Source organism: Cibotium barometz, chromosome 1 (assembly GCF_041138505.1).
Source record: "Cibotium barometz isolate CiBa-2024 chromosome 1, ASM4113850v1, whole genome shotgun sequence".
In the NCBI taxonomy this organism is placed as follows: domain Eukaryota; kingdom Viridiplantae; phylum Streptophyta; class Polypodiopsida; order Cyatheales; family Cibotiaceae; genus Cibotium; species Cibotium barometz.
The window spans coordinates 61880981-61903694 of NC_141046.1; the positions used below are offsets into that span (position 1 = coordinate 61880981).

At 48.1% G+C, this 22714-nt stretch overlaps 1 protein-coding gene across 3 annotated transcripts in view; it reads left to right on the forward strand.

Moving 5' to 3' along the window:
- LOC147642283 (NADH-ubiquinone oxidoreductase B18 subunit) overlaps positions 1–22175 on the forward strand; it is a 28446-nt gene extending 6271 nt beyond the window's left edge. Inside the window, exon 2 of one of the 3 annotated variants that reach the window (XM_086804638.1) lies at positions 21321–21665. The gene's annotated coding sequence lies outside the window, so the exon portion shown is untranslated. The other 2 variants (XM_086804630.1, XM_086804619.1) reach the window with 2 other exon arrangements.
- The last annotated feature ends 539 nt before the right edge of the window (positions 22176–22714 follow it).

A 22714-nucleotide genomic window follows, 5' to 3' on the forward strand; every position in this document is an offset into this window, starting at 1 on the left:
TCCTTGGTGATCTTTTCAGTGATCCACCAATGGGCAGCAGTCCCTTTTAGAAACATGCTAGCATGGCGCACCTTTGACTTTTTTGTGAAATCCTCATCGCTAAAAGCAATGTCGAACTGTGCCACAAACGCTAACACCTTAGAAGCATCATGTTCACCATGAAAGACATCAAATTTTACAGATTTATCACCTGCTTTGAACTCCTTGAGCTTCCTGGCATGAGGCTCATGGTCCTCTCTTTTTCTTTTCCCCTTATCCAACGGGGTAGCCCTGTCTGCATGGGCTCCATGGGCCGTCATAGAAGCTTCATGGGGCACGGTGGCATGTGCTCCACGAACTCGAAGCTCAGATGCATGTGACTTACCTGCATATGGCATGGTCTCTCCATGAGACAACTCAGAAGGCAAAATTTTTCTGGAAGTAGACCTGTCACCATGAGATACATATCTTGCATGCATGTGACTTTCGTGCCCTCCATGAGCACTGGCATACATATATCTGTCAGGCTTAGTGCCTTGGGGAGAGGATGCATGTCGAGAGGTGACAGTCACCTCTTCCTTTTGCATAAAAGATTTCAGCCTCTGGGATGCGGGATCTCCATGCTTCAAACGAGGTGGATTTCTGAATTTCAACTCTCCGTCATCCCCCTCTTTGATATCACCTTTGCGAAGGAGATAGGCAAGTGCCAACTCCCTTGGTTTCTTGCCCACTTCACGAGCCATTGATTCAAAGGTTACATCAACCATAGCATCAGCGCCTTCCTGGCTTCAATAGCACTTTGTAGATGAGGATCTTCATGCAAAAACTTCAATTCTTGCTCTTGAGCCTGCAAAAGTTTTCTCATATGTTCCATTTCAGCCCTCATAGCATCCTGGAGACAGTTGACCTTTGGATTCACTATCAAGAACCCTTTCAAGGGGCTTGTGCCTACCACGCAGGGCATCAGACCCACGAGAAGCACTAGATGGACCCCTCGAATTTGGTACTTCCAAAGGGTTGCCTTGGCTGTCCATTGTGTTTTAAGTTTGCTAAAAGCGGGATGTCCAGTACACAGGTTCGTTTCCCCACTAGAAAGAGGGAAACAACCGTGCTCTGATACCAATGAAACCGATCCCGTCAAGTGGGAAAGACTCCGTTGGACACCCACACGCTTAATAGCACAACTTTAAAACCACAAATATGAAATGGACAACTTAAAACAACTTGAAAAGTAAATGAACAGAAATGGAAAGATGGACACCAGCACTGGGGCCGGAACGGGCCGACCCCCCCCTCAATATATAATATATTTATTGGGAGTATTTAATGAATACAATGCTCCATGGGTTCTGAGAACCAGATAATGTCTGAAAACAGCACCAAACAAGTAGGCTCGAATTTCGATGTAGAAGCTCGAAGCAGAACGACCACTAGAGTGGTCCAATCTCTACGGTCCTGTGCTTTCACTGGACTCCGCGGAGAGCGCCTCACTGGTGTTCCAAGACCACGCACAAACAGGCGCTCTCGTACTAACGCCTGGCTCTCCCGATCTCAGCACCTTTGGACCGAGGTTCGCCAATACAGCTTGGACAACCCGGCACCGAACGGGTGTTGGCCGTAGAGGGATGAATCCCTTATCAGATTTAAACATATAATACTTTACTCAAATCTGAAAATCACTTACTTGTAGATGGTTGATAGAAAACCCATACTCGAAGTATGAAGAAGCCTCCCAGGAGAGGCGAAGTTCCTTTGATGAAGACTCAGTCGCCTCGTGGTGAACCACCAAGGCAGGTACCTCCGTAAAAGAAAACCACAGTCGCCTGCTGTGCGAGAAGAAGTATCCACTTGCAAGGGCGGATAGAGACCTGGCTTGTATGGAGAAAGGGGATACTTGCTGCAGCCGCCTGTGGGGAGTAGGAGTTGCAGTCGAATAGGAGCAGACGCCTGTAGGAAAACAGCCGCCTAAAGCATAGGGGGCCGCCTAGCTGATGTGCACAACCAAGTGGCTGCAGCCTGTGTAACCGCCTACTGTGCAGTATGCAGCCGGCTGGAGAACAGGCTCAGCTTGCTGAGGATGGTGTGCAGTTGATGAACTCTGCCTGTAGAGAGTCAGGCGCAGCCAGCAGCAGAGTCAGCCGCCTGTAGAGAGTTAGGCGCAGCCAGCAACAGAGTCAGCCGCCTGTAGAGAGTCAGGCGCAGCCAGCAGCAGAGGGTCGCCTTCAGGAAGAGCATGCACAGAGATGGTGGTCGCCTGGTTCTCTACGTAAGAGGGAAGCGATTCATCCCACGCTTGAAGGGGGCCCTTTCTTTAATAAAGTTTAAGTAAAGATACCACTAGAGAGTTCCCACGCATGCATGAAAGGGAACTAGTGGGGGTTGGTGACCATGCCCACCCCCACACTCACTTAAAAGTGAGGCTCCCCACCTTGGCCCCTAAGTGGGTGCCCAAAGGGGGTGCCCGCTTTTAAATAAGTGTGAACCCCTAACCTTATAAAACAAAGGGGTTAGAATTTAAATATTAAAACAACAAGTACCATATACTTACCACCTGTTCACATGCACTGAAACTTGTCAGAATACAGGGCAGACTTCACGACTCACTGGCAGGCGTCCCCGCTCAGTAAGTAACACGTCAAGCAGGCAAACACACAAATACATGTCATGCGAAAACAGTTTCAAACATGCAAAATATGTGTGCATGTGCAAAAAGTAACATGGACATATCTCCCGTTCATGGAACATGTACAAAATATCTGTCGGCACAAAACTGGCACGACATAAAAACATAAAAACCTGGTCTTCCTATGGAGTGACAGTCCCATAGGTAAGACAGTTCCAGGCACGAGTTTCCCTATGGTGTGACAGTCCCATAGGTAAAACACGGCACGAATATTGGCTCTTCCATGGCGTGACAGTCCCATGGATCGAACACAGTCCAGGTCATACACGGGTGGCACTGATCTGGCTCCCGTCCATACGACACCATCCTGCTAACACACGGGTGGCACCAGTCTGGCTCCCGTCCATGTCAGCAAGGTACTGGCCTCTTCACATGAGACACCGGCCTGGCCTCAAGTGAACGAGACGCAAAAACTAGGAATGGACCAAATGGTCGGCCAATTGGTGACAGGTTTACTGACAGAAAACCTGATTTGTCTCATCTGAAAGTCTTTGGATGCATTGCATATGTGCATGTGCCAGATGAGCTGAGAACTAAGCTGGATTTAAAAGCTGAAAAATGTGTGTTTATTGGGTATTCCCTTGAGCAAAAGGGATACAGGTGTTATAACCCTGCTACACGTGAGTTGAGGGTAAGCAGGGATGTTTTTTTTGATGAGATGAGCAACTGGTATGCTGCTGAAAAAGAAGCTGTTGGGGCTGATGTGAGTGGAAATGTGGTTGCACAGAATGCAAGTCGGCAATCAAAGTCTTTGAGTGGACCAGGAGAGTCCTCATCTAGTGGTTAAGTTGATAGACTATGGAGTGGCAGGCTGAGTCATAATACCAGTCCTGCAAATGTGATCAGTACATCACATAAAGGCAAAGAGAAAGTGATTGAGCCCTTTAGTATGCCTGACATTTTTGCAGGGCATGCTCATGTTGATGGAGAGTCTAGTGGTTCAGAGATGAGCCTTGATGAGGATCTTGGGATACTAGCTATGAGAACACATGGTGTAAAGAAGGCTATGGAAGCCATGAATGCAAAGCTGCAAAGATCTAGGAGAGTGAAGAATCCTGTGCAGAGATTTACCTATGATGGTTATGTGACAAATCACTATGCATACATGGCAAAAGTTGTACAGGTTGTAGAGCCCACATGCATTGATGAGGCTGTTGGAAATGTGTGTTGGGAGAAAGCTATGGATGAGGAGATGGATGCACTATATGGAAATGAGACTTGGGATTTAGTGCAATTGTCTGAAGGCAAGAAAGCCATTGGATGTAAGTGGATGTACAAAGTAAAATATAACAGTGATGGAAGCATAAGCAGGTACAAGGCTAGATTGGTAGCCAAAGGATATGCGCAGACATATGGCATTGATTATGAGGAAACTTTCAGCCCAGTTGTGCCAAGATGGCAACAGTGAGAGTTGTGATAGCAGTGGCTATGTCAAAGCAATGGTCTTTATATCAGATGGATGTAAAGAATGCATTCTTGCATGGGGATTTGCAAGAAGAGGTGTATATGTTGTGGCCACCTGGTTATGAGGATGTGAGTCACCCCGAGCATGTTTGCAGGTTGAAGAAAGCCTTGTATGGCTTAAAATAAGCACCAAAGAGCATGGTCTGACAAGATTTTTGAATATCTTGTCACTATTGGCTTTCATGTAGCCAATGCAGATTTCTCGCTGTATGTGAGACAGTGATAGAGGGGTTGTGCTTGTTGTCATCTATGTAGATGACCTGATCATTACGGGGGACCATGATGCAGAGATCTTTGATGTAAAGATCTTGCTTAGACAGAAGTTTGAGATGAAGGATTTGGGGGAGCTCAGATATTTCTTGGGCATTGAGGTGATTAGGTCACCACAATGCCCAAGAAATATTTGAGGTGTATGTGAGACAGTGATAGAGGGGTTGTGCTTGTTGTCATCTATGTAGATGACCTGATCAGTACGGGGGACCATGATGCAGAGATCTTTGATGTAAAGATCTTGCTTAGACAGAAGTTTGAGATGAAGGATCTGGGGAAGCTCAGATATTTTTTGGGCATTGAGGTGATTAGGTCACCACATGGTATTGGATTACTGCAGAGACAGTATGGCTTCGACATGTTGTCCAAGTATGGTATGATAGGCTGTAAGCCTATCTTAGTGCCATTGGATCAGAATGGCAAGTTGAGTGCAGATTCAGGAGAGATTTTGGAGGATCCTACTATGTATAGGCGCATAGTAGGAAGCTTGATCTACATGACGATCACCAGGCCAGATTTGAGCTATGCTGTTGGGTTGGTGAGTCAGTTTATGCAGGTTCCTCGGAAGCCGCATTTGGATGCATTGAGATGCATACTGAGGTATGTGAGGTCTACTTTGCATTGTGGACTATTTTATGAAACTGGGACAGAGATATGTGTACATGGGTACACAGATGCTGATTGGGCTGGTAGTATCTCAGATAAAAGATCTACTAGTGGCTTCATGTTTTCTTTGGGAAGTGCTGCTGTGACTTGGAGCAGCAGGAAGCAGCCTACGGTTGCTCTATCCAGTACAGAGGCCGAGTACAGAGGTGCTGCTATGGCAGCATGTGAGGTAGCTTGGTTGAGAAAGCTACTTGCAGATTTGGGTCTATCAGTGGATAGACAAGTTGTTATTTTCTGTGACAACATTAGCAGTATACAGTTGGCCAGGAACCCAGTTTTTCATGCTCGCACGAAGCATATAGAGGTCCACTATCATTTTGTCAGAGAGAAGATTTTGGCAGGAGACGTTGACCTTGTTTATGTCAGCATACAGGATCAGGTCGCTGACATCTTCACCAAAGCATTGGGTATAGAGAAGCTCCGTAAATTCAGGGCTTCACTTGGTGTACATGAGATGGAGTTGAGCTCGAGAGGGAGTGTTGAGATATCGAGCTCATCTAGTGAGGCTGTTAAATCGCTGTAACACCACTACGGGCGTTACCACAGGAGGGGACGGCCTCTGGCTCACCACCCAGCCATAGAGGAAGAATGAGGATTGCCCCTCATCCCCTAGGCTATGTAGTGTGTGGCTTGCCGTCCACACTAGCCTGGCCGCCCATGACTCCGCATGGGCGTCCTCTCCCACTGAACCCCGGATGGCCACGTCCTTGGCCATCCGGTCTGTCGTCGGTCACAGGCGTTACAGCCTACGTGACATTACCCCCCCCCTTAAGAAGAGTTTTCGTCCTCGAAAACAAACTGGGGAAACCTCTTGGAAATTGCACTACGGCGTTTCCAGGTAGCTACGTCCTCATCCCTGTCTGCCCATTTAACAAGTACCTCTTGGTACACTTTATGTCGGGTTTGTTTGTCACGATACTCTAGAATCTTTTCAGGTTCATGTGGTATCTTTGGTGGCTCTATCAAGTCCACCAAAATCTCTGTAGAAACTGCGTTCTCTAACCCGTGAACTGATTTCTTCATTTTACTGACATGGAAGACAGGATGGACTTGAGAACTCTCCGGTAACTCAAGTTTATATGCTACGTCCCCAATCTTCTTAAGGATTTTAAAAGGACCACAATATCTCGGAGAAAGTTTATTACACTTTCCCGTTTTCATGGTTTCTGACTGCGCAGGAACCTTGAGGAATACAAAGTCACCTTTTGCAAAGGTCACCTTTCTACGTCCTTTATCCGCATAAGTTTTAGCGCGATCCTGAGCGTTACGAATGCTCTCACGTGCGGCTCTGAGCATATCATTCATATCTTCAAGGAAATCCTTGAAAGATTGAATCTTCTCCTTTTCTAGGCCTACAGCCATCGGAGATCTCGGCTGGAATCCATACATTAACATGAATGGTGTAAATCCAGTCGCTGAGTGTTTGGAGCTGTTATAGGCAAAATCCAATAAGGGCAAGTACTCTTCCCAATTATATTGCTTCTTACTAACATAAGAACACAACATATCCTCTAGAATTTGGTTAACTCTTTCAGTTTGACCATCAGACTCCGGATGATCTGCCGTACTCATACTCAGAGTAGTATCCAACTTTTTGAAGACTTCGCTCCAAAAATGACTGTTGAACTTTCTATCTCTATCCGACACTATATTTGCGGGCAAGCCATATAGCTTGTAGAGATGTTCAATAAAGAGTTTTGCCAACTCTGGCGTTTTAACAGTTTTCTTCGTGGCGATAAACTTTGCTATTTTAGTTAACTTGTCCGCTACCACCCACACCGAGTCATTCCCTCGACTCGTCTTGGGTAAACCGGTAATGAAATCCATGGAAATGCTTTCCCATTTTCCTTGAGGAATCTTCAGCGGATGGAGTGGTCCTCTAACCTTAAGACGTTTATGTTTATTGACCTGGCACTTAGTGCATTTCAGCACATAAGTCTGGACGTCCTTAAACAAACTAGGCCAATAAAAAACTCTTTTTACTAGTGCACAGGTCTTCTGAATCCCGGGATGACTCGCACTTGGACTATCATGACTTTCTTTAAGAATTTGGGCCCGAAAGTCACCAATAATTGGTACACATACTCTATCCTTGTAGAGTAAGTACCCGTCGTCAATGGAGTAATTAGCAAATTTCTTCCCCCGACGAAGTTTATCACTCCCCTTTGAAGCCGTGGCAGTCAAAGGTGATGAAGGGCCTACGTCAGAGCTCTCCGGCTCCAAACTATACCCAGAAGACATAGCTAGTCTCTCCGGACTAACTCTCGCTTCCCTTCCCGTTGCACCTTCAGCCAGTCTCTCCGGACTAGCAATACGTGCCAACGAGGGAGGTGGTCGCGTCTGTAAAGAAGTGCGTACGCGTACAGCGCGCCAGACCTCTGTAAAAGATGGATCATGCTCACATAAACCACGTAGTGACTCCAAGAAATCATTCTTGAAGACTGTGAGACTAAGTTCATTAATTTGTGGCATGCGACTAAGTGCATCTGCCACCACGTTATACTTACCTTTCTGGTAACGTATCTGAAGGTCAAACTCTTGTAGAATCTCCGCCCACCGAGCTTTTCTACCCTTCAGTTCATTTTGACTTGAAAGCCATTTCAGACTTTCATGGTCCGTCCGGACCTCAAAAGTAGCACCATATAAATAGTGTCTCCACCTTTTCAGTGCATGAACTATCGCTTGTAACTCTCGCTCATAAGCCGAGTAGTTACGTTGCGCACGATCTAACTTTTTACTCTCAAATGCAATTGGGCGTCCCCTTTGCATAAGTACGGCTCCAATGGTCTCATTACTAGCGTCTGTTTCCAAAACAAACGGCTCATTTGGATCGACAATAGTCAAAACAGGTGTAGCTGCTACGGTCACCTTGAGCTTATCAAAGCTCTTCTGTTGGGCTTCCTCCCAACTAATGTTTTTTTGTTTTGGACCGTAACTGGTCAGTCTCAACGGGACTGCGGTCTTCGCGTAGTCCTTCACATACTGTCGGTAGAACCCCGACATGCCAAGAAAAATCTGTAGTTCCTCGAGATTCTTCGGCGGTGGCCATTTAAGAATAGCCTCTACTTTTTCTGGCTCCACCCGCGTACCATCGGCGGATATAATATGGCCAAGGTAGTGAATTTTTGTTTCAAAAAATTCACATTTGATCATCTTTGCAAATAGTTAATGCTCTTGCAACAACTCGAACACTAGACGCAAATGCTCTTACTATACACAAGAATATCATCTAGGAAAACTACTACGAATTTTCCCAGATATGGACGTAAAATGTTGTCCATCAGCGTCATAAATATCGCTGGAGCATTGGTTAGCCCAAATGGCATAACCAAAAACTCAAAATGCCCGAAACGGGTCCTAAATGCTGTCTTCGCAACATCTTCTTGTTTAATTCTAACCTGATGATACCCTCTCAGATCTACTTTTGTAAAGTATCTCGATCCATAGAGTTGATCAAACAACTCATCCATGCGTGGCATTGGATACTTATTCTTAATCGTTATCTGATTAAGAGCCCTAAAGTCTATGCACATCCGCATAGATCCGTCTTTCTTCTTTACAAGAAGAATAGGCGATGCCCACGGACTTGAACTAGGCCGAATAAAGGCTTTGTTCAAATATTCCGTTAATTGTTTTTCCACCTCTTGTGCCTCGGAGTGGCTTAATCTATAAGCAGGTTTGCTTATAGGTTTTGATCCTTGCATAACTTCGATGCCATGGTCTACTTCTCTAGATGGTGGTAAACCATCTGGTAAATCATCAGGAAAAACGTCGTGAAATTCCTCTAATAAATTCATTAAAGTATCTACGTACTTTTTCTTCAATGTCTCTTTCACCTTGGATTTTTTCTTGTTTGAATCACATGCATGCCAAACAGGGTTTTCAAACAGTGGGTCTCGTCCAAGGCTATTTTGTTTTCCTTGTTTGTCTACGCAAACATCAATTACAGTTTCATCTACGGAAACAGAATTCAAAAGAGGGTAACAAGCATATACCTCTGCTATCTGGTCTCTACGGACCGCTGTACACAGCTCCATGGAGGAAATAAGTGGTGTGGCGGGGACAGTACGGTCGCCCTGCAGGGTAATGACTCTACCTCCATGCTCAAAACATAGCGTATTATGTAAGTAATTCCGAGCTAGACTAGGGCCCAAGCCATACAGCCACTCCCTGCCTAGATATACGTCTGCTCTGGCTAAGTGCATGACCTGAAAGTCAAGCGGAGCCTCGTAGTCCTGCATAGATAATGGGACCCCCAATACTACGGTATTCCATACCGTTTTGTCATATCCGTTGGCTAGGCCAACAGTATACTTGTCACGTGCATCCCGCACTTGGATGCCACGTAGACATTTCTGTACAGAAGGTGCAGGACCTGGGATGGTGAACTGGTCCCATGTGAGCCCAATCCGGGACGAGTCAGCCAGGGATCCATCTCAGTCGTTCGAGGTCAGGTGTGCATTGTCCTGCACATGAGTCCAAGGTCAGGTGTGCACTGTCCTACACATGAAACAGTGCCAGTCCGCGCTGTGAGTCTCCCTCTGGAATGATGTCAGATGTTCTGTGTATCTAGTTTGCAACCGGATGCCAGACCTCTGTGGGCATGTAGGTTTGCATGTAGAGATGGGGCCAGCCCATAGGGCTACCCCAGTGCGAAGATTTGCACTCTTAGTGTGGGCATGGGGGAAGATGTAGAACCACCCCCAAGGGGCCAGGAGGGCCCAGGCTGTGCCCACCAGCCATGGCATGGGCTGGAAGGGCTGTCGGCCAGCCCTAGGGCTTCTGGACAGGCAGCCGACAGGGCTAAAAGCCCTACCCAGCAGGTCGGCCAGGTGTGGGGGGCAGTCCCACACCCATGCACAGGGCTGCCCAGCAGCCTGGCACTGTCCCAGCAGGCATGCGCAGAGTGGCCAGCAGGTTGCATAGTGTGAAAGCACATTATTAACTAAAGACCTAGTCGTGAGGCTTTATAAAGCTGGCCGACTGGATGCTAAGGGGAGTATAAATACTCCAGCCAAGCAAACAATGAAGGCATCTCATAATTCACCAAGTGCTCAAGCAAACAAGGGCCAGGACAGCCAAGAAGTTGCTAACGCAAAGGGGTGAAGGACTGAAGGTCAAGGGCAAGATTTTCCAGCCAAGAAAAGGTCAAGTTTTCTGTATTTGTTTCAGATTTACATCATTCTAATAAAGCAAATACACCATCCGTGGTGGGGGCCCTACAGAGGGTAATTGGGACCCAATATTGTGTCCTCTCCATCTTCCCCTTCTCTCTCTATTTTTCTGCACATCTCCTTTCAGTTTGTGCGTTAATTCCGTCGCGAAAAGAGTGCTGATTTCTGAGTTTTGAAGTACAGATCCTTCTCCAAAGCTTCCGCATATTACAGTGGTATCAAAGCCTACTTCAAGGACAAAGATTCAGCAAAGAAAACCAAAATTTTTTTTCGCTCGTGTGGTTGGTTTTTAGACGCCGGTGGACTACCCCTTTCGGAGTGAGTCCTGTCCCTCGAAGGACGGTTGGTTTTTAGCCTCCGGAAGCCTCCGGAAGTCTCCCACACAGATAGTGGATGGTCAGATTGCGTTCCGGAAAGAAATTGCATTTTCCCGCTATGGCGAGCTTTGGCGACGAGAGAGAACCAGAACCATGGGACCAGAGTGCACCAGGCAGCCCAGCGAGGGCACTCGGCTTGAGTGTCACAGACATGTTCCAGCAGATGATGCGAGCAATCGCAGACCAGACAACGAAGTTGGATGAGCAGAAGGCGCGGATTTTGGCTCTGGAGGAGCGTTCTCGCTCTCCAGCGTCGCGTTTTCCATCTCCTCCTCCCTCTCCTTCTGTATCCCAGATACCAGATCCTCGTCACAGGGACCCTCCTGCGGGGTCACAGCCGTAGCCAAGCTCCTTGCTTGAGATGCAGATGCGTGCATTGGAGATTCAACAACGAGAAGACGACGCCATGCGACGAGTGGAACACGAGCGTTACCTCAGAGCTTTGGACGCCAAATTGACACCGGCGGCGCCCTCGAATCATTTTCCCGAGAAAATGAATTTCAGTAAGTATAATGGTAAACTCGATTCCACTACTCTTTATTCATGGTTACATCAATTTGAAGCTTACTTTGCTGCAGTTAGGAAAACAGATACTGACAAAGTGATCTTAGCTAGTTGGTACTTGGAAGGTGAGGCCATTCCTTGGTGGACTCAGTGGGCTCATGCCCACACCAGAGCAGGTATGGCAGCTTATGTGTGGGACGAGTTCGTCCGCGACCTTAAGCAGCGGTTTCTACCACCCCACTACCTTGAGCGACTCGAAGATGAGTTCAGGGGAGCGCGTCAGAACGCGCAACCAGTCCTTCAGTTTGCCAATAAAATTTCGACCTTGTGTCTGCAATTAGGCTTATCTGATACGGACAAGAAAGGGCAGTTTTTGTATGGCCTGGACACGCAAATCCAATGGGAGGTGCGTATGTTTAGGCCAGCCACCTTTGAGGACGCACTCTCGCTTGCGCAGAGTGCAGAAATGAAACACAATGGTGGCAAGCCCAAGACTTCCCAGCCGGCTTCTCCCAGGGCTAACGCCTCAGGGAGCAAAAGCCAGAACCAGACGGGGTCTTCCCCAGGACAGAGCTCGGGAGCCTCTGGCTCCAAGAACTCGAACAATGCGTCTAAGCTTACTCCAGACCAGAAAGCGGAGGCAGGCAAGACAGGTGGCAAGTTGAGTGCTGAGGAGCTTTCTCAGTACAAGAAGGAGGGTAGATGTTTCTTATGTCACACAAAAGGACATACTTCTCGGGATTGTCCGAAGAAGCCTCCAAAGGCCGCCGCCGCCTCCACAGCTTCCGTGGTGAGCACAGCTCCCACACAGACCCCAGCGGCTACCCCTAGTTCTTCAACCCCTGGTGCTTCAGTTGGAGCAATTATTAGCCGGGAGCTCGAAGATAAGCAGAAGGGCGCCCATGACCAGGAGTATGAGCGCAACGAATTGCTCAAGTCCTTTGGCTACATAGGTGGCCAGAGAGTTGTTGTCTTGTTTGACAGCGGCAGCACGGAGGATGTGATCACGGAACAGGCCACTAGGCGTGCCCGTTTCGAGTTGACTCCGGTGGACAAACAAGTTGAGGGTTTTAGCACAGGTATGACAACGAGCGTCAAGTATGAAGCTCTAGGTGCTAAGTTAGTGATTCAGGGCATAGAGTTTGTGCGTGACTTTATGGTTGCCCCTCTTGTAGGAGCAGACATAATTTTGGGTATCCAGTGGTTTCACAAGTTTCTTCCTGAGCCAGTATTCCAAACTTTCCGCTCATAAGCCACTTGCAGGCTAAGCGAGCAGTCAGGAAAGGCGCACAGTGTGCGATGATTTACATCCAGACAGCCTAGACGGTGGCCAGTGCTTCCGAGAAGTACTCGGTTCTCCATGAAAAGTTCCAGAAGATTTTTCTTCGGGACAGTCTCCCTCCCCAGCTTCCCCCGTCCAGACCGGAGGATCAGAGGATTGACCTCCTCCCAGGCTCGGAACCCCCGAGCAAGTTTCCGTATCGCCTTTCTAAGGCAATGGAATCGGAGTTGGACCGCCAACTCCAAGAATTGTTGCAAGCTGGCTTCATCCGCCCCAGCGTGTCGCCGTTTGCAGCACCGATCTTGTTTGTCAAGAAGAAAGATGGGTCTTCCCGGTTGTGTGTCGATTATCGTGCACTCAACAAGCCGACTATCAAGAGCAGATTCCTGATGCCTCGAATTGACTATATTCTCGAGAGGCTGAATGGAGCTAAGGTGTTCTCCAAACTGGATTTAAAGAGTGGGTACCACCAGGTACGGATTGTAGAGGGGGACATCCCCAAGACAGCCTTCCGTACAGAACGGCCAGCAGTTCGGTGGCATGATTGAGTACCTTCCATGAAAGGCCAATCCAGTGGCCGATGCTTTGAGCAGGAAGGGACAAGTATCTGCGATTCAGACCACTAGACTTGACCTTGTTGGTACAGGACTAGAAGACATGAAGCACACGTACGCGGATTCCGAGGAATTCGGGAACAAGCATTGGATGCCACAGGACCATGCCATTTTCTGATACGCGATGGTTAGCTTTTCTACAAAGGCCGACTATGTGTCATGAAGTCATTCCGGGCAGCTCTTCTCCATGATGCCCATGACGCCATTACAGGTGGTCATAGGGGCATGAATTCGACTCTGGAGAAATTAGAACGGCAAGTAATGGTTCCAGAACAGATCCTTCTGCACCGTTTCAAGCATGGCTCAGGCCGAAGACTACGACAGTTCCTCACGAAGTTTCAGGACCGAGGAACTCATGAAGCGGTATGGCTCCACAAAGAATTTTTCGAAGACTATCCGGCATTATTGACGGATTATTTGGAGGCTATGCAGCTTCCGTCAAGTTAAGCAGATGGGGATGTCACGTGCATCCCGCACTTGGATGCCACGTAGACATTTCTGTACAGAAGGTGCAGGACCTGGGATGGTGAACTGGTCCCATGTGAGCCCAATCCGGGACGAGTCAGCCAGGGATCCATCTCAGTCGTCCGAGGTCAGGTGTGCATTGTCTTGCACATGAGTCCAAGGTCAGGTGTGCACTGTCCTACACATGAAACAGTGCCAGTCCGCGCTGTGAGTCTCCCTCTGGAATGATGTCAGATGTTCTGTGTATCTAGTTTGCAACCGGATGCCAGACCTCTGTGGGCATGTAGGTTTGCATGTAGAGATGGGGCCAGCCCATAGGGCTACCCCAGTGCGAAGATTTGCACTCTTAGTGTGGGCATGGGGGAAGATGTAGAACCACCCCCAAGGGGCCAGGAGGGCCCAGGCTGTGCCCACCAGCCATGGCATGGGCTGGAAGGGCTGTCGGCCAGCCCTAGGGCTTCTGGACAGGCAGCCGACAGGGCTAAAAGCCCTACCCAGCAGGTCGGCCTGGTGTGGGGGGCAGTCCCACACCCATGCACAGGGCTGCCCAACAGCCTGGCACTGTCCCAGCAGGCATGCGCAGAGTGGCCAGCAGGTTGCATAGTGTGAAAGCACATTATTACTAAAGACCTAGTCGTGAGGCTTTATAAAGCTGGCCGACTGGATGCTAAGGGGAGTATAAATACTCCAGCCAAGAAAACAATGAAGGCATCTCATAATTCACCAAGTGCTCAAGCAAACAAGGGCCAGGACAGCCAAGCAGTTGCTAACGCAAAGGAGTGAGGATTCTGAAGGTCAAGGGCAGGATTTTCCAGCCAAGAAAAGGTCAAGTTTTCTGTATTTGTTTCAGATTTACATCATTCTAATAAAGCAAATACACCATCCGTGGTGGGGGCCCTACAGAGGGTAATTGGGACCCAATACTGTGTCCTCTCCATCTTCCCCTTCTCTCTCTATTTTTCTGCACATCTCCTTTCAGTTTGTGCGTTAATTCTGTCGCGAAAAGAGTGCTGATTTCTGAGTTTTGAAGTACCGATCCTTCTCCGAAGCTTCCGCATATTACAATACTCATGATCACTCCGGGTCTCAGTCAACCCCAACTTCTTGACGCTCCATCATCAATAAAAACTGTGACTCTACGGCCACCTATGGTGCCATACATGCGCACCATGTCATGCGGACCTACAGTAGGCTGCCACATCGCTGGTGTCACTGAACAAGCGTGATGCTCATCACAATGACACACTGTAACCTCTCTGAACTCTGCGGAACTGAGAGGGAGTCTCTGCACTGTATGCAACTGCCTTGAGGATTTACCATCTTTTTTGGGCTCGTTGCCACTCGTGCTGGCTTTAGGCTTTAGACACTCAGCCTTCGTGTGCTCTACATCATTGCAATTAAAGCAGCGATTTTTCTTTCGCACTTTAATATACTGCTCTTTCTTTTGGATTTCGATGTCTCTTTTCTTCTTGGATGGTCGCGGTTTTTTAGACCAATGACCACCTTGTTCTTCCTAGTCCGTCCTATCCCCTTGTTTATCACTGCGGAACCCTTTTCTTTTAAGGCCTGACCTCCTCTTTTCACTACCCTCGGCCCTGCTCGAACCACCACGCGCACTATGGCGCTTGATGCCTCTAAGTCTTTAGGCTGTAGGGGCTCTACGTACTCAAGATCTTTGAGGCCTCTTTTAAAGCCTCGCAATGTCTGGAATGCATCAATCCCCTTTAGCTTGAGTACTATTTCCCTATAGTCTGAGATGTATTGAGTCAGGGATTTGTTCTCCATCGAGCACTTGTCCCATAACTCCCAGCTTCTCTCACCTCATTAACAGGCAAAAACTCTTTTCGAAACATCGTTTCAAACTCTGTCCAAGTGGCAGGACGAGTTGTCAAACTCATCCACCACTTGTACGCTTTGCCGGTTAATGAGAGGCTAGCCTCTACGGGCTGTATCCGGCTAGGCTGCTGTCGTAGCGCGTGCAAATCTGACCACTTCGCTAGAAACATGTTGACCGAGTCCTTGTTTCTCTCCTTCTCCTTGCCACCAAAACTAGGCGGCTTTAAGTCTGCCCCGCAGACGCATCGGCCTGTACTCCTGCAACCACTGGCGAGGCTACGCTCACCCGTGCCGCAGGAGCTCGGCTACCACGAGGAGTCGGAGTACTAGCCGAGGCGGCTGTCAGTGCATCTAACCGTGTGGAGATGCTCTGTAGCATCGTGACTAAATCAGCCTGGACTTTACCCATATTGTTCAGTTTGGCATTAAGATATTTAAAATGTCCACTAGAGAGCTCCGTCTCTGTCAGGACGTCGGCAGGGTCCAATAGGTCATAATCATCGTCGTCATACTTCAAGAGGTCCTCCTCAGTTTCCTCAGCGACGTCGGTGTTCATGTCATCTGGCTCATCGGCCAGAAAGGGGGTCATCTGCTAATGCGGCCGCTGCGGGCTCGCTGGGCCCTAAGGCGGGGTCAATAGACGAGGAGGGCGCTGGCGGATCACGCGTGATCGACGAGCGCACTCCGGACCGGACAACGGTCGGGCGTATACGGCCTGACAATTCGGTCGGGGTCAAACCCGCGACCGAGGACAAAAGACCTGAAAACCCTAGAGAAGTAGAAGGCGGTGGAGACACACTACGCCTAGCAGACATCTTTAATTCTTGCACAAAGAAAATGTGAGAACTCGGAAATTATAAAAAAACGCTAATAAAACAAGCAGTGATGGAGAGAGAAAAGTCACCCCCCTTACGGTCGCCTGCCGTCGACTGTCGATTTGTGTTGCACTGCGAGCCTCTACAAGCGTCGCTACTCCGGGATGCTCTGATCCGAGCGAAAAGTGCCTGCAACTCATAAAAAATTTAATTTGCTCGGGAAGCTGTGCCTGAAACACTCGGATTATCCCTCGTCTGCTGGGATTATCCCTCCGTTGCCGAGAGAGAAGTGTTCGTTTGAATTTATTTATTTTTTAAAATAAAATAAAATAAAATAAATGAAAATCAAAGATAAAGGCTGGCCGTCGAATGTGGGCTAGGCAGGCCGCCCGTGGAATGGCCGCCGCCTATGGGCCGGGCAGGCCGCCCGTGGTGGCTGGCCGCCGCCTGTGGGCCGGGCAGGCCGCCCGTGGTGGTTGGCCATCGACGTTGGCTGCGCCAATCAGACCAGCACGGCATCGTACAACACTGCGCGACAGGCCGACAGCACGCCGACACAGCAACGCGGGCCAACACTCCCTCCATCACCACACGCGGCAGCGGCAAGGCTGCCATGGCCAAGGCTCAAGGAAGCTCCCCAAGGGGCTCTCTTCCCTTTATCCTCCCTCTGCACAACAGCAGTCTTCGCCCCCCCCCCTTTGCACAACAGCAATTTCGTGTTTAGGCTGGCCGTCGCCGGCTGCACCAGGCAGCCGCTTATTATGTCTCAAAACCACCCGACGCAATTCCAGCGGCATTTCTCTCTTCACAGCCACTTGCTCTACACCAGGCGACCTCTCTCTCACCACCCAAACAAAAATTTGTTTCGCAGACAAGCTTCAACGCCAAAAAAAACGAAAAATGCTGATCTGCAGATTCGCTTTGGTGTGTGCTACGGAGAGAGAGAGAGAGAGAGAGAGAGAGAGAGAGAGAGAGAGAATTCTTCCTTTCAATTCTGGCCGCCTCTCTCCACACACTCCATTTTTGAAGATAAGGATGAGATTTTGAATGGTTGAAAACCATTGAGTGGGCTCCAGTCCCCCGGTCACGCACAGACCCTGACGACCCAATCGAACCGACGCTCTGATACCAGTGTTAGATCGCTGTAACACCACTACGGGCGTTACCACAGGAGGGGACGGCCTCTGGCTCACCACCCAGCCATAGAGGAAGAATGAGGATTGCCCCTCATCCCCCAGGCTATATAGTGTGTGGCCTGCCGTCCACACTAGCCTGGCCGCCCATGACTCCGCATGGGCGTCCTCTCCCACTGAACCCTGGATGGCTACGTCCTTGGCCATCCTGTCTGCTGTCGGTCACGAGTGTTACAGTCTACGTGAGAGAGGCGGTGGACACTGATGACCCGCCTGGGGGATAGGCCCCACACTTACACCACTGGCATGGTTGGTGAGATCATGGGTGATATGCGGCCAGTGGGATGACAGGCTGTATGACAGCCATTCTAGAGACTGGCATAGTTATAGCGCCAGCTCATTTAGTTGGGTTCACACTATAGAGAACCCTAGTATGTATTTGGTTGAGTACCTTTTTCATATTTGGTGTACTCTTATCTTTGTATATGGTGTGTTGAGTGTTGTGTGAAGAAGAAGAGGATTTTCAGCCTCTCACCTTGTGTGTTCTCTTTTAGGGTTTTGTGAGTGTGTGTGCTTGCAAGAACTCAAGCTCTCTTCTCCCCCTGCATCTTCACCCCCCCCCCCCCCCAAACGTATTAATTAAACCAAGCAAAGATGTTAAATGTAACTATTTGGTCCGCCTAGCTCTTTTCACATGATGGAACCCGTGCTCGGACATTGGACAGGTAGATGAAGGCATGAGAACAGGGACCATAAGATTTGCTTTTCGAAACCAGTTTTGGTCAAAAAGCAAGGAAAAGTGAAAAATCAAACTGAGTTGACCATGAGCCAGGGGCACCAGTGGCAAGAGGAGACTGAGCCAGACCAAAAAGCTAAAAGCTGCTTTTTCAAAAAGTTGCTCTGGGGCCAAAAAGCATGGCCCTAAAGCCAGAAAAGCAAAACTAAAGAACTTTATTAAAAGATGAGTAATATTTTATAATATTAAAAGTAAAAGAGAAAAGCAAAGAGAGAAAGGCAAAAGCAAAAGCAAAAGCATGGATAAGCTTTTGGCAAAAAGCAGGGCCCTCCTCAAGTATAAAAAGGCTTGAACTTCTCTTATAGCACCGTGAACAAGATCTTTGAAGGGTGGTAGCCATCATCAAAGCTTGAGATCATCTTCTTCATTGTCATCATCAATGACAGGGGTGTGGACATCATCAAGAACGTGCTGAACGTCTTTGACATCATCATCAGTAGCATCTTCTTCACCTTAGCGTGGGGATTCTCTCCAACGCCACCTTTCTTGGCTGCATCACCTTCTGCAGCCCTTCGCCTGTGCGCCACCCTCTTAAGTACTGTTTTGCAGCCACTGCCACTACTGCCAGGCAACGCCACCCTCACCATCTGCACTGGCCGCTGCTGTATTGCTGCTGTTTGAACTGTTCCGCCCACCTGTGTGCCGCTTGGAGCTGCTGTACCCGACTGGCTGCCACCTGCAGCCTACAGCGCCGCCTCTTCCACTTGTACCGACCGCAGCCGAGCATCTGTTGCCTGCTTCAGCCAGCACCCGTCAGCGCTTGGCCAGCAGCAGCCACCTGCGCAGCCAGCGCCAGCACAGCCAAGTGCCGCCTGCAGCCCAACGCCTGCTGTCGCCAGCCCACAGCGCCACCAGCGCTCAGCTTTGTCAGCCAGTATTGTTGCAGCCACTTGGCCGCCACTTGAATCGCCTGCATGCAACCAGTATTAAGCCTATTGCTACCTCTAGTTGCAGCCTGATCTTCACCGACTGAACCCAAACGTACAAGCATAGTCACATGGAACGTGGAACGGGAACAGAAACGAGGCCCGATTTCGGAACTCGGAACGAGAACGATGTCACATGAGAGAGAGAGAGAGAGAGTGAGAGAGAGTCTAAACTCGAAAGAGTAGAGTGAGTTAGTAGCGAGAGAGAGAGAGATTGCAAGATAGAAAATGTGGACATTCTGTAACTTCATAGCTATAAGAATGAGAGGTTATGACATTTCCTTCCATTCCATGCTCCCCACATACATTTGTTCCCGGAGCGCGTTCCATCCGTTCCCGGAACGTGAGTTGTGTGACCGGCTGCCTCACACGTTCCATGACGTTCCCACGCTCCCCACATGTGCTAAGTGGCGTTCCCATGTTCGAAGCATTCGGGAACGACGTTCCATGTGACTTTGCGTACAAGCTGATTTGTGTTGTACCCTACAACTGTTGGCTGGTCCGTACTTTGTTGCCTCGTGGACTGTTCTGGATTAAACTCCCCAGTACAACCTCTTGTGAGTTGTTTCTTCTCCAAGTTTCGGACGACAAGACTATTGCTGGTCATCAAGAAGCTTTGTCATCTACACATACTACTTGTGAACATTGGATTTGGATTCGGATATTGGATCTGGTACTAGCCCGGTGAGAGATTCTTGTGGGTCATCCCCATGGTGTGCTCGGCATCAGAGATCTTGTGCCTCAACATCGACATTGACTTGGGTTTCTGCATCAGCATTTTTGTTTGCTTTGTATTCATTGGTTGTATTGATCTTGGCTTGATAAGCCCGTGGATTGTTCCTGAATAAATTCCTGAAAGGGGGCGGGGCATGTTCCCTGCTCAGTGTGTGTGTACTATGCAAAGTTCCCTAACCCTCCTCTCTCCCTCTCTCATCTTCTCTCCCTATATTTCTCTCTTGGATATGTGGTTGAATCTGTCATGGCACGCCCCGCTGGGCTTACAATAAAGGTGCCAGCTGTTGTATTAATTAAACCAAGCCTTTTAAGCTTTGGAATGTGATAACCCAAAGAACCTGAAGAAGCAAAACATAAGGGCAACAAGAAAGCCAGTTCGTTGGCAGCGGCAGTCTCGACAACCTTGGGAGTTGGTCCCCATCCTGCTCCCACAAGTACCACAGCTGCTTTTCACAGTTCAGGGGCATCCGGAATCTATACACTTCAATGGACCCGCCAGAGATGACATCATCAGCGGTTGAAGCTGCCTGCAGTGGTGGACATTAGTGGTGTGGTTTTGGCCATCGCTATGAGGGGCAAGCGGAAGAAACCGAACTACGGAGTCTTCAAGACTTTGCAGGATGCCCATTTGGCTTTTGAGCCATCAAACCTTCAAAGTGGACCTTTGAACCAGGTCACCCTTGGCTGTTTGACTACAAGAATGTGATCTACCAGAGCGAGCATAGGTTCGACATACTAGTACCGCCCGCTGGAAGTTATTGGGATGTCGCCGCCATCTCTCACAGGCTCTGGTGCATGTGTGTCCGCTCTTCAGGCTAAGCAAGCGGTATGCAAGGGTGGACACACAAGTTCGATGTATGTTATGGCTATGGCCACTACAGAGCTGGATAGGATGGAGGGTGTGCGCGGAAGATTTTTGATGATGAGTATTACGAGTGGAGCTGCCACCATCATAGCCCAAGGATCATCATATTGAGCTCATGCTCGGTGCTGATTCTCCATCTCAAGCCCCTACCAGATGAGCCGTCCTGAGTTGATATAACTTAAGCGACAACTCACGGAGATGTTGGCCAAAGGTTTTGGTCTGTCCGAGCTCTCAATGTTTGGAGCTCCAATGCTCTTTGTCAAGAAGGACGAGAGTATGCGCCTGTGTGTATATTAGGGGGTGCTGAATTAACTTACCATGAAAAATAAGTTCCCCCTGCCGTACATTGAAGACTCGTTGGACATTTTGGCACCATGAAGCTATTCTTTTGACCAAAACCGTAGTTCTCAACAACAAAGTTGACTTTGCCAACCCATTGAAGGAAGGCGCCAATATTTGGCTTGACATCGGGGTTGCATGGAGTACTGGTTTTTGAAGGTCTTCATCTCATAGTGGCAGTTTATGTTTGTAATGTTACTTGTTTTAGGTGGACTTATGCTTTCCATTGATGCTGTATGTTCTTCTTTGATTGACATATTCCATTCTGAGGAATGGAAAAAAGGTTTGTTTGTAATGCTTCTTGTTTGCAGTGTACTTTTGCTTTCCATTGATGCTGTAGTTCATCTTTGATGGACACATTCCATTGTAAGGCTGTCTTATTTTTGTTTCCATGCAGGTACGAGTATGATCCAGCACCTTAACATGCTGATGTGCTACTGTAATGCAGGTGTGTGTGTGTGTGCACACACAAATGGACTTGTTTCCAGATGCATAGGCTGTGTCAGGAAATCTGAGTAGTGTGTAGTTCAGGAATAAACATTTCCACATCGGACCATCAAGTCAATCTGACCTAAGTTTGGTGATGTTCTTTGTCTTGATGCCTTCCCAAGGGCAGACGATGCGTCACTGTTTTTCCCACATACAAGTAGATCAATTCACTTGTGACAATGGTACTATATTTTTGTGCTCAGTTGGACTGCTGCAGATTCTGACTGAATATGATGCTCGTTACTTTTGTGCAGTTTGTGCTTGGTGCGGAGTAAAAAGTGTGTCCATGTATATATATACACATAAATACACACGCGTTTGTGCTTGGTGCGGAATGAAAAGTGTGTGAAGCATTAGTAGTGGAGCGTTGAAGTTCTTGCTTGTACAGATCTTTGCCTTCTGCTGGTCTGTGCTGTCTTTAAAAAAGTAAAATTGTGATCGAAGAAGAAGGCTGTCTTTAATAGGTTTCCAATAATAGAGCAAACCACTTGGGGAAAAGCTTGTAGACCTTTGTGTCAGTGAGCACTTGCCTAGCGGTTCAGCTCATCATGACCCACCCTATCCAAGAGGTTGTGGGTTCGAGCCCTGACAACATAGAGTTGTGTTTGAGACGTGTAGCTTGTAGCTCGGCTACATCCCCTTGAAAGGGGCCTTTTGAAAAAAGGGAAAAAAAAGCTTGTAGGCCTTTGTTAATGTGGTTTTGCAAGAATTAAAGAAGCTTCATAGTTCGCTCCTGCTGTAGTGAGCCTTGGGGTTGAAAATGGAAATTTCATCTTACATGTGCAAAGAGAAGCATATTAATTTTTTAAAGAGGAACCTAGCACATAACGAAACAGTCGTGGTTCAACTTTACATGCCCATCTCACTTCAGTAGAGCGGCCTCTCAATGAAAGGACCAATGTTTTGACTCTCGTCATTTGAAAACAAGCACATGCTGAAGCAATATGAGTGTGTGGAGTAGTAAGATTGGGCCTTTGATGATGATGACTCATTGTTTGCTCCAGCTTCCATGACCCACAAAAGATGTTCTTATCTCCTCAAAATTTCATGTCTTCTGAAGGACAACACTAAAGATAGTACTTAATAATCACCAAAATTGTAAGGGTTGTGGTTGTCCACCACCGATTTCATGGTCAAACCTTCAGAAGCCATGAGTTTTTTCACATTATCTAGGTCTGCCTTCAGATTAAAAGTCCAATGCTTTTCTTCATGCCTAATGCTATATTGGTTGCACTCTAAAATAATGATAAGGGCATTAATTTCTTTTAAAAAAGCCTCATATTTACATAAATAATATTTAGC